This window comes from Microtus oregoni, unplaced genomic scaffold (genome assembly GCF_018167655.1).
Source record: "Microtus oregoni isolate MIOR12 unplaced genomic scaffold, Mior012 000004F_ref0000308, whole genome shotgun sequence".
In the NCBI taxonomy this organism is placed as follows: Eukaryota; Metazoa; Chordata; class Mammalia; order Rodentia; family Cricetidae; genus Microtus; species Microtus oregoni.
Window position 1 is genome coordinate 10,901,575 of NW_024543063.1, and position 9,408 is coordinate 10,910,982.

Consider the following 9,408-nt stretch of genomic DNA (forward strand, 5'->3'; position numbering starts at 1 on the left):
ACAGCCAAGTGGGAGCAGAGGGAGAAACCAGCATTTGGGGGTGCATGTAGGTGGGAGCGGAGGGAGGAACCAGCATTTGGGGGTGCATGTAGGTGGGAGCGGAGGGAGGAACCAGCATTTGGGGGTGCATGTAGGTGGGAGCAGAGGTCGGAACCAGCATTTGGGGGTGCATGTAGGTGGGAGCGGAGGGAGGAACCAGCATTTGGGGGTGCAGGTAGTAGAGGATTAGTGGGAGGAACCAGCATTTGGGGGTGCAGGTAGGAGAGGAGCAGAGAGAAGAAGCAGCATTTAGGGGGTGTATGTAGGTAGGGAGCAGAGGGAGAAACCAGCATTTAGGGGTGTATGTAGGTAGGGAGCAGAGGGAGGAAGCAACCTTTGGAGGTGCAGGTAGGAGAGGATCAGAGGATGCCCTAAAGGAGTAAAGTCCTGGGTGAATGAGTATTTGGACCTGGGCAGGACCTGTCAAGGACTCCAAGACCAATTGGCCCAGGCTGGGAAACTGACAAAGTCATTGTCCACGTAGGCCAGGCTCAAAAGGAATGTCAACGTAGTCCTCGGGGATCTGCGGATGGGTGTTTAAGGATCAGTGTGGGAAAAGACTGTGGCTTCCTGCTTCTGGATGAGACCCCCTCCAGAGACCAGCACCTAACGGGAAGCAGAAGAACCCCACCCAATCCTAGCTTCATTGTTCTCTGGAAGTGTTCTTCTTTCATTCTCTGGTCTGGTCGTCCTTAGTCAGGGTTCTGGACCCCCACCCACAATCAAGAAGGGACCTCCCAGCCGGGCGGTGGTGGCGCACGCCTTTAATCCCAGCACTCGGGAGGCAGAGGCAGGCGGATTTCTGTGAGTTCGAGGCCAGCCTGGTCTACAAGATCTAGTTCCAGGACAGGAACCAAAAAGCTACGGAGAAACCCTGTCTCAAAAAATCAAAAAAAAAAAAAAGGGACCTCCCACATCAACTTAAGTAAGCAGAATAATCTCTCACAGGTTTGTCCAGAGGACTAAAGGTCTCTCGTGCTCCCTGAGACAATGCATAGAGAAATTTGAATGTCAGATAAACAACAAATAATTTTTAGTGTAAATATTTTTTTTTGTTGTTGTTTGTTTGTTTGTTTTTTGAGACTGGCTTTCTCTGTGTAACAGCCCTGGCTGTCCTGGAACTCACATTGTAGACCATGCTGGCCTCAAAATCACAGAGATCCATCTGCCTCTGTTCCCAAGTGCTGGAATTAAAGGCATGCACCACCACTGCCCAGCTAAATTGTTTTCCTTTTTAATTGGGTACCAGTATTCAACCTGGCAACCCAACTGACCTCTGCCAGAGACTATTTGGAGCATCAGGAATGCTCTTAATTTTTTCCTTTGTTCCTCCTCCTCTCCATTCCCTTCCTCCTGTGTGTATGTGAAGGTCAGAGGTCAACCTTTGGTATTGGTTGCGATAGTCTTTTGCCTGGCTTTAGGCTTGCCAATCAGGCTAAGTTGGTCATTTAAGACCAAGGATCCAATCTCTGCCTCCCTGGCTTGAGAGGCCCACAGAGGTGAGCCTGTTCCACTTTGACTGGAGGTCAGAGAATTTGAGCTTATTTTTTGCTCTTTCAAAGGTGTTGACAACAGACGTGGCAACAAACAAGAGATTCTGACCTAGGGTGTGGTTGATTAGTATTCTGGCTATCAAAGTGGATCTGTTCCACCTGAACCAAAGGTCCAGAGAATTCAAGTCTATTCCTTATATCATGTTATTGAAGTCTGTTGCCTCCCCCCTCCTCTTGTGGAATAAAGTATATAAGCGCGTGGAGAATAAACGGGGATGGATTCAATACTCACTGAATGTCCCTCCAGATGCTAGTCTGTGTTTCTGTCTCTTACTTCTCTCCTATGTCTGTTCCTTTTGTTCTATAATTCTAATCTTTACGTTCCCACCCTGGAAGGTAGGAATTTTGTCAAGGCTGGTCTTCCACAATAGCTGCAAGATCACATGACTTTATATGTGGGTTCTACAGATTGAATCCATGTCTTCACGCTTGTGCAGGCAGCATTTTACCAGCTGAGCTATCTCTATGGTGTTGATCCCACTGGGTGAAAATGAAATCACTACCACAATTTTTTAAAAAATATTTATTTATTTATTCATTTATTCATTTATTTATTTATTCATTTATTCATTCATTTATTTATTTATATGTATACAATATTCTGTCTGTGTGTATGCCTGCAGGCCAGAAGAGGGCACAAGACCTTATTACAGATGGTTGTGAGCCACCATGTAGTTGCTGGGAATTGAACTCAGGACCTTTGGAAGAGCAGACAAAGCTCTTAACCACTGAGCCATCTCTCCAGCCCCACTGCCACAATTTTTGAGTCAAATTCGAAGCAAGCTTTATTAAATACTGGCCAAGACAATGGTCAGGTCTGTATCCAGAATTCCCAAAGAATGATATCAAATACATTACTCAGGTTCTTATAAAGGCAAACCCCACAAAACTACATCCTGCCTTCATCCAATCCGGGACAAGCACACATCATGATGTCCTTCCTGCCTATGTAGCTCCTGCCTACATCTGCCTACATGTGATCAGGTATATCCTGTGTAGCTGGGGCAATAAAACTTGTTTACAGAAGTGAAAACTGGGGGCTTGGTATCTTACATGAATAACAACCCCCAGCAATCTAGGAGGTTATCTGTCTGTGGGCAAGTAGGCCTTACAGGCTTGTCTGTCCTTAGGCAAAGGGGGTTTACAAGCTAAGAGACATTTTTGTTTTCTAGATCCCTTAAGCACAGTAAATTCAACTTAAAACATAACTTTAGCCCTCCCTGCTGTGGGAACTCCTTAAGCCTTTAAGATACAAATATTGTAAACTTTGGCCCCACAACAGCAATTCCATCTGCTTGATATGACGTCATAATGCTGATAGCACCACGTTAAAATCAATTATTGGGTTACAAACTGCTCGAGATGATCCCAACTTGGCTAGTTGACACGGTGCACCTTCTTACAATGTTCTGGCCAGAACTTCAAATAAGAACTTCAGAAAACCCTACTCAGAGACTATTTGCAATTATACCAGACATTAATCTTAAAACTTAACCATCATTTTAGTTTTTACAGGATCCCATAGAAATAACATTTATGACAGCTGGAAGTCATTCTAGGAAACAACATCCCCTCTCCCAACAAAGTTTGTCCTCAGGGTTAGGGACATCTATTAGGGGTTGCTTATGAATGGCATAGGGTTGGGGGTGGAAATAAAGTAGGCTCAGGGATCTCTCTTGAAAAAAAAGGGGGGGGGAATATATGGGATGGGATAATAGGTAGATTAGTGTAGCTTACTCACACTAATAATAGTAATAGTAAGATTACTTGTGAGCTATTATTGATAGACAATTTACATTGGTATAGATTCTTGTATATTGATACAAATTCAAATTATATTTGTTATATTGAATATGCTCCTATTTCTTTTCTTTTCTTTCTTTTTTTTTTTTTTTTGATTTTTGAGACAGTGTTTCTCTGTAGTTTTTTGGTTCCTGTCCTGAATCTAGCTCTTCTAGGCCAGGCTGGCCTCGAACTCACAGAGATCTGCCTGCTCTGCCTCCTGAGTGCTGGGATTAAAGGCATGCGCCACCACCGCCCGGCCACATATGCTCCTATTTCTGTTTACAATATTTGTGCACCTATACAAAGTTATTTGTCATATTGTATACATGCATGCTTCTACTTCTGCTTAAGATATTTTGTATATTGATGCAATTTTAGGATATATTTATCATATTGCACTTTATATTTCTACTTTTGATCAAGATACTTATACATGTTTACATTTTGAGGTCATTATTTTCATTTGCTGCATATTTGTTTAAAGATTGTTTACTTTTTTAATATGAAGCCTTAGTCTTTAAGCTATATAGATATTAAGAATTGTAGGTCAGTAGTCATCCATGTTTGTCATACTTAGAGTTAGACTAGTCAGGTTCTTTAGATGCATAGAGATTGTATTCCACATAGATAGGTAATCTTCAAACACTTCAAAGAACTGTAAAATATGGCATTTAAGTAACTTAGGATTCTGTTGATGTTGGGCACTGAAGACACTCCACTTGGAGCTTGTTTTCTTCTTGGCAAAACTGGCCTTTGGGCAAGGAACTGTCCCTGCCTCAACCACCGACAAAATGAATGATGTCCAGACTGGACAAGCAGGATACAAGCAAAAAGACTGCCAAACCTTGCCAAGACAGGGTAAGATGGTTTTTCAAATTTTCCTGCCTCTGAAAAATGGTCTGTCAGTTACTCTAGGCCTTAGCCAAAGTTAGTTGCCCCAACAGTGAAAATGAGACTTTGGATATTGTCCAGGTAGCCAGTTGTCTCTGTCGTTTATTACACCTTTTGAAAGTTGTTTGATTGTCCTTCCTGTTTAACCAGGTAATATTATTTCCCTTCTCAGGTCTTTGATGGGTTTGAAGACTAGATAGTCATAGTTACTTTCCTCTCATGACTTAGCCAAGCCATTTTTAATATAAGACTTAGACTCCTTAGGATATAGGATAACTATTGAAACATTTAGCATATGTTTCTTGTTTGATGTTGTTCATGCTGGTTGTAATTCTAATTTTTAATATGTTTTTTGCCTCTTCTTTTCCCTGGACAATACTTGATATTTGTTCTTATTGTATAAAGTTTTGTATTTGGCTTAGAACAAAAGGGAGAGATGCTGTGGAAACTCCTTCAGCCAATACCCTTTAAGATACCAGCCCACTTTAGGTATGGTCTCATGTACTGTAAATGCAGATGGGCCTCTTGGCTGCTGTATTCGATTCCAGTTCCCAGCACTCTCAGAGGACTGAAGATTGCTACTCTTTCTGTGAGTTTATCCCCAGATGAATAGACCTTTATTATCCTCCATCCCGGGATACTGTGGAGCTCTTTCATATGCCAACACCTCCCAGCAGCCCTTCCTTTAAAAGTTAAATTATTTTATTTATTTATTTAGTCTACTGTGTAACTTTTCTTAAATGACCAAGGTTTCTTGAAGCCCACAGGGTTCTCAGTCCATCTTCATGAGTTTTATTCTCTCACAGGAAGCAAGCAGGCTTGCTTCAGTAACAGCCCATGCTTCATCTGAGTTTTCCTGACAGACTGTTGGCTTGTATTCTCCGAGTGTCCAGCATGGTTAATCTCACCATCTGCTTTGGAACCAGTCTCCTTCAGTATTAAAGGGTAAATTCTCTCTCCATTGGGTATCTGGTGAGCACTCAATGCTTTTTTTTAAATCCAGAAAGGACGAGAAGTTCCTGCTGGAGCTGTTACCCACTCCCACCAAAGCCTCCCTCATGGACTTACATAAGAAGGCATCCGTTATTTCAGCTAATTTCATGTACATTCGGTGCCTTTTAAACTATTTTAGAGGATCTCTTTGACTTGCATCTTCCTTCAAATGCCTCCTAGGAGGCATCCATTTTTGAACTGGCTAGTTATAGCTGGTTCTGAGCTCCCACCATCCACACTGTCTTTTTCTGGAAGGCCTTCCAATTGCACCCCTCTCCTCCAGTGGCCTCCCACATGTTTGGTATATCCTGGTTTCTGTCTCTGCTCATCTCTCTTGCCTTGCTTTGGTTGCTTCCCTGGAGGTCACCTTTTCCACACCAGCCTTCAATCCTAAGGGTCCTCTCCCCAACACACACACACACACACACCACAAAGGCTGTTCCGCATGCATTTCCTAAAGGTTGTTTTTAGTAAGAGCATTTTGAGGGGTTCTCTAGCCCCCCAATAATTTAATCTGGAATCTGATTTCCATTAAAGTTTTTTGTTTGTTTGTTTGTTTTGAGACAGGGTTGTCAGTTGTTTTTGTCAACTTGATGCAAATGTAGAGAGAGAGGTACCTGGCACTGTGATTTAAAGAACAATGTCCCCCATAGGCTCGGATATTTGAATATTTGGTCCCCACTTGGAGGTAAATTTAGGAAGTGTAGCCTTGGTGGAGGAAGTTCATCACTGGGGGTGGTCTTTGAGGATTGAAAGCCACCTAATATTTTCAGTTCACGCTCCCTGGTTCATGATTGTGGTTTAAGGTGTGGACTTTCAGTTTGCTGGTCCAGCTGCCATGCCGATCTGATTCCCTGCTGCAATGGTGACTCTTCTCTCTCTGGAAATGTAAGAGAAATCCTTTCTTCTATGAGTTGACTTGGTTACAGCGTTTCATCACAGCAACAGGAAAGTTAACTAGTAACCGGGGAAGAGGGTGTCTTAGTGGAGGCATTGCCCCATCAGACCAGCCTTGAGCATGTCTGCAGGGCTTCTTAATTAATAATTGATGGATGAGTGTCATCGCTGGGTACTTGGGTCTGGGCCGTTGAAGAAAGGAAGCAAATCAGTAAACAGGATCCCTCCAGGGTGTCAGTTTCTGTTGGTTCGGTTTCTACTTGAGGTTCCTGTAGTGAGCCCCTGCTCTGGCTTCCTTTGATGATGGACTGTAAACTTGAAACAGTCTTTCTTCTCCAAGTTTTTTTTTTCCCCCAAAGATTTATTTATTTATTATGTATACAGTGTTCTGCCTGCATGTATTTCTACATGCCAGAAGAGGGCACCAGATCTCATTATAGGTGACTGTGAGCCACCATGTGGCTGCTGAGACTCGAACTCGGGACTTCTGGAAAAGCAGCCAGTGCTCCTAACCTCTAGAGTCATCTCTCCAGCCCCTCCAAGTTGTTTTTGGTCAGTGTTTTATCAACAAAAGCCAAAGTAGGATAGTCACTATATAGCTGAGGGTGCCCTTGAACTTCTGATCCTCCTCCTGCTCCATCTGAAGCACTGCGATTAGAGGCATGCATCATGGCACTGAGTTTTCAGTTTCCACAAATGCCAGGCAAACACTCCACTCCCTGAGCCAGAGCCCCTACCCCATTAATGTTGACTCAAGGACTTCTTAAGTCACTTTTTACAAAATCGAATTTCCAAAAAGAGGATGTCTTTTCCCTAGGAAGGCAGACATTCCAGTGACCAATCTGTCACTACCTGTAAAACGCAATCTCAATAAAACTCTGTGACCCCCCCAGCAACTCTACCCTACCCAAAGGCCCCTGAGGTCTAAGGTCCCTTTGCATTGCTGCTGCCACAGTGTGGGACTACGCCTTTAGGGTTAGTGTGGACACAGAGCTGTTAGGACCATCTGAAGAAACTATGTAACCTGGTGTCTACCTCGGAGTCCCTTAGGTTGGCGGACCGACAGGGCACAGCAGACTGAGGTGCAAAGAGCATTCCGCATGGACCTCACCAGCTGATGGGACCGTGGTTTACTCCAGAGCATTCCACATGGACCTCACCAGCTGATGGGACCGTGGTCTACTCCAGAGGAGGAGGGACAAGGGATAAGCAGAACACAAGTGACTCATGCCCTGTCTTCACAGTAGCCTCTGGAGGCCTCATCTCACCCTCCGCAGATCATGTAATACTCCTGAAACTCAGTTCTGCCTTGATCTTGGGGCAGCAAGTCCTGGATGATGAAGACGGGGATACAGGAGGGGGTCTTATAGTGGGGTTTTGTTTCACATCACCAACTTCCCATTAAACACTAAGGAAGAAGGAAGGGAAATGCTTAGTTTTTCTCTTTTAATAATGAACAAGGAAGAAATGAAGTTCAACTCTAGTGACGGTTCTTGTTCTAAGTCTGTTTTATTGGTGCTCATCTGGGCATACCAGATGCAATTAGTGTTTGTATGCTCTTATTTAAGCCCTTCATTTTAACGTATGCACATATTTATCTATCACTCTATACTTTTTATGTGTACATGAGGATGCCTGTCTGCATGTATGTGCATCACATGTACCAAAAAAGAGAGCCTTTGCAGCCAGAGTTTCAGCTGCCCATCGCGGATGCGGGGAACTGAGCTTTTGGAGCCAGAGTTTCAGCTGCCCGTCGCGGATGCGGGGAACTGGACCAGAGTCCTCTCTCTGCCCCAGCAGCAGATGCTCTTTGCTGCTGCATCTCCATCGCCACCTCGTCTGTATCTTTGGATCTAAAGGGCAGCTGTTGCACACAGAATAGAGCTGAGCCTGGCTTTGCTGCCCTTTTGTCTGAGTAAACGTGGCTGTGGTGGGGTGCTCACTATCGTCTTGCTGGCTGATGTATACGTCGCCATCCGGCTATACCTCTTATTGATACTGTAGCCTTTGATTTTATGTTTTCTCCGTTTTTCTTTTTTAAATTTTATTTTGGAGTGGCCGATTCAGGGAACCCATGAAGTTAAGTACCTTCTGATAACACAAGGATTTTACCGTGGTATAACCAATGCCTTATAAACGTGCTTCTTTAAATGTTCTAACTCACATACTATATTACTACTATTGCTTTGAACAGCCAATTGCCTTCAAGAGCATTAAGGAGAGAGAAAATTGCCTCTGATATTTGCCATCCATTTGCCTTCTGGCTCTCCTCGTCCCTTCCTGCTTCCATCTGCATTGTGTCTGGCTCCCGAGCTCCCCGGTGGCAGTGTCAGGGAGCCAGCTACAGGCCATCGGTTCGCTCAGCCGAGCTTTATCCAGAAACGTCCTTACTTCGCCTTCATTTAAAAAGTCCTGGTATGTTAGAAACGAGTGTATTTGGAGTGGGGTATGTACATGCTTATGAGGTGTATAGCCACGGTGTGAGGGTATGGGGACACATGTGTGCAAGCATGTAGAGGTCAGAGGGCAGCTGTGGGCTTCTCTGTGTGTGTGTTGTCTGCAGAAGAGGGTGTTGGGATCCTTGGAGCTAGAGTTTCAGGTGGCTGGAAGTCATACAATGTGGGCGCAGGGAACTGAATCCAGGTTCTTTGGAAGAGCAGCAAGTGCTGGTAACTGCTGACCCAACTTTCTAGCCCTGCTCCTCCCATTTTACCTTTTTTTTTTTTTTTTTTTTTTTTTTTTTTTTTGAGATAGAGTCTCTCACTGGCATGGAACTCACCCAGTAGTCTGGCCTAGCTGGTCATGAGCCCCAGAGTCTGCCTGTCTCTGCCTCTCTATCACTGGGATTATAAGGGTGTGCAGCCACGCCCACCTTTTTATTCTGTGGGTCCTGGGGCTTGGACTCAGGTTCTCATGCTTGCTAGGCAGGCTCTTTACCCACTGATAAAGAATGATATCCTTTATATCCTCATATACATCCTCACAGCTCCAGAATTCTTATTTCCATCTCAATGATAATTTACCAGCACTATGCTAAGGAAATGCTTTATTACTATCAATTTCTCAAGAAATTATTATTTAGTCAATAGAAAAAAAGTGTAGACTTCCTTTTTATGCTAAAGTGTTAGCAGACTAAGACAGATGGATAAAAGCAAATGATTCTGTCAAATCTGATGGCTCAGTGGTTAAGAGCACTGGCTGTTCTTCCAGAGGTCGCGAGTTCAATTCCCAGCTCACAACCATCTGTAAT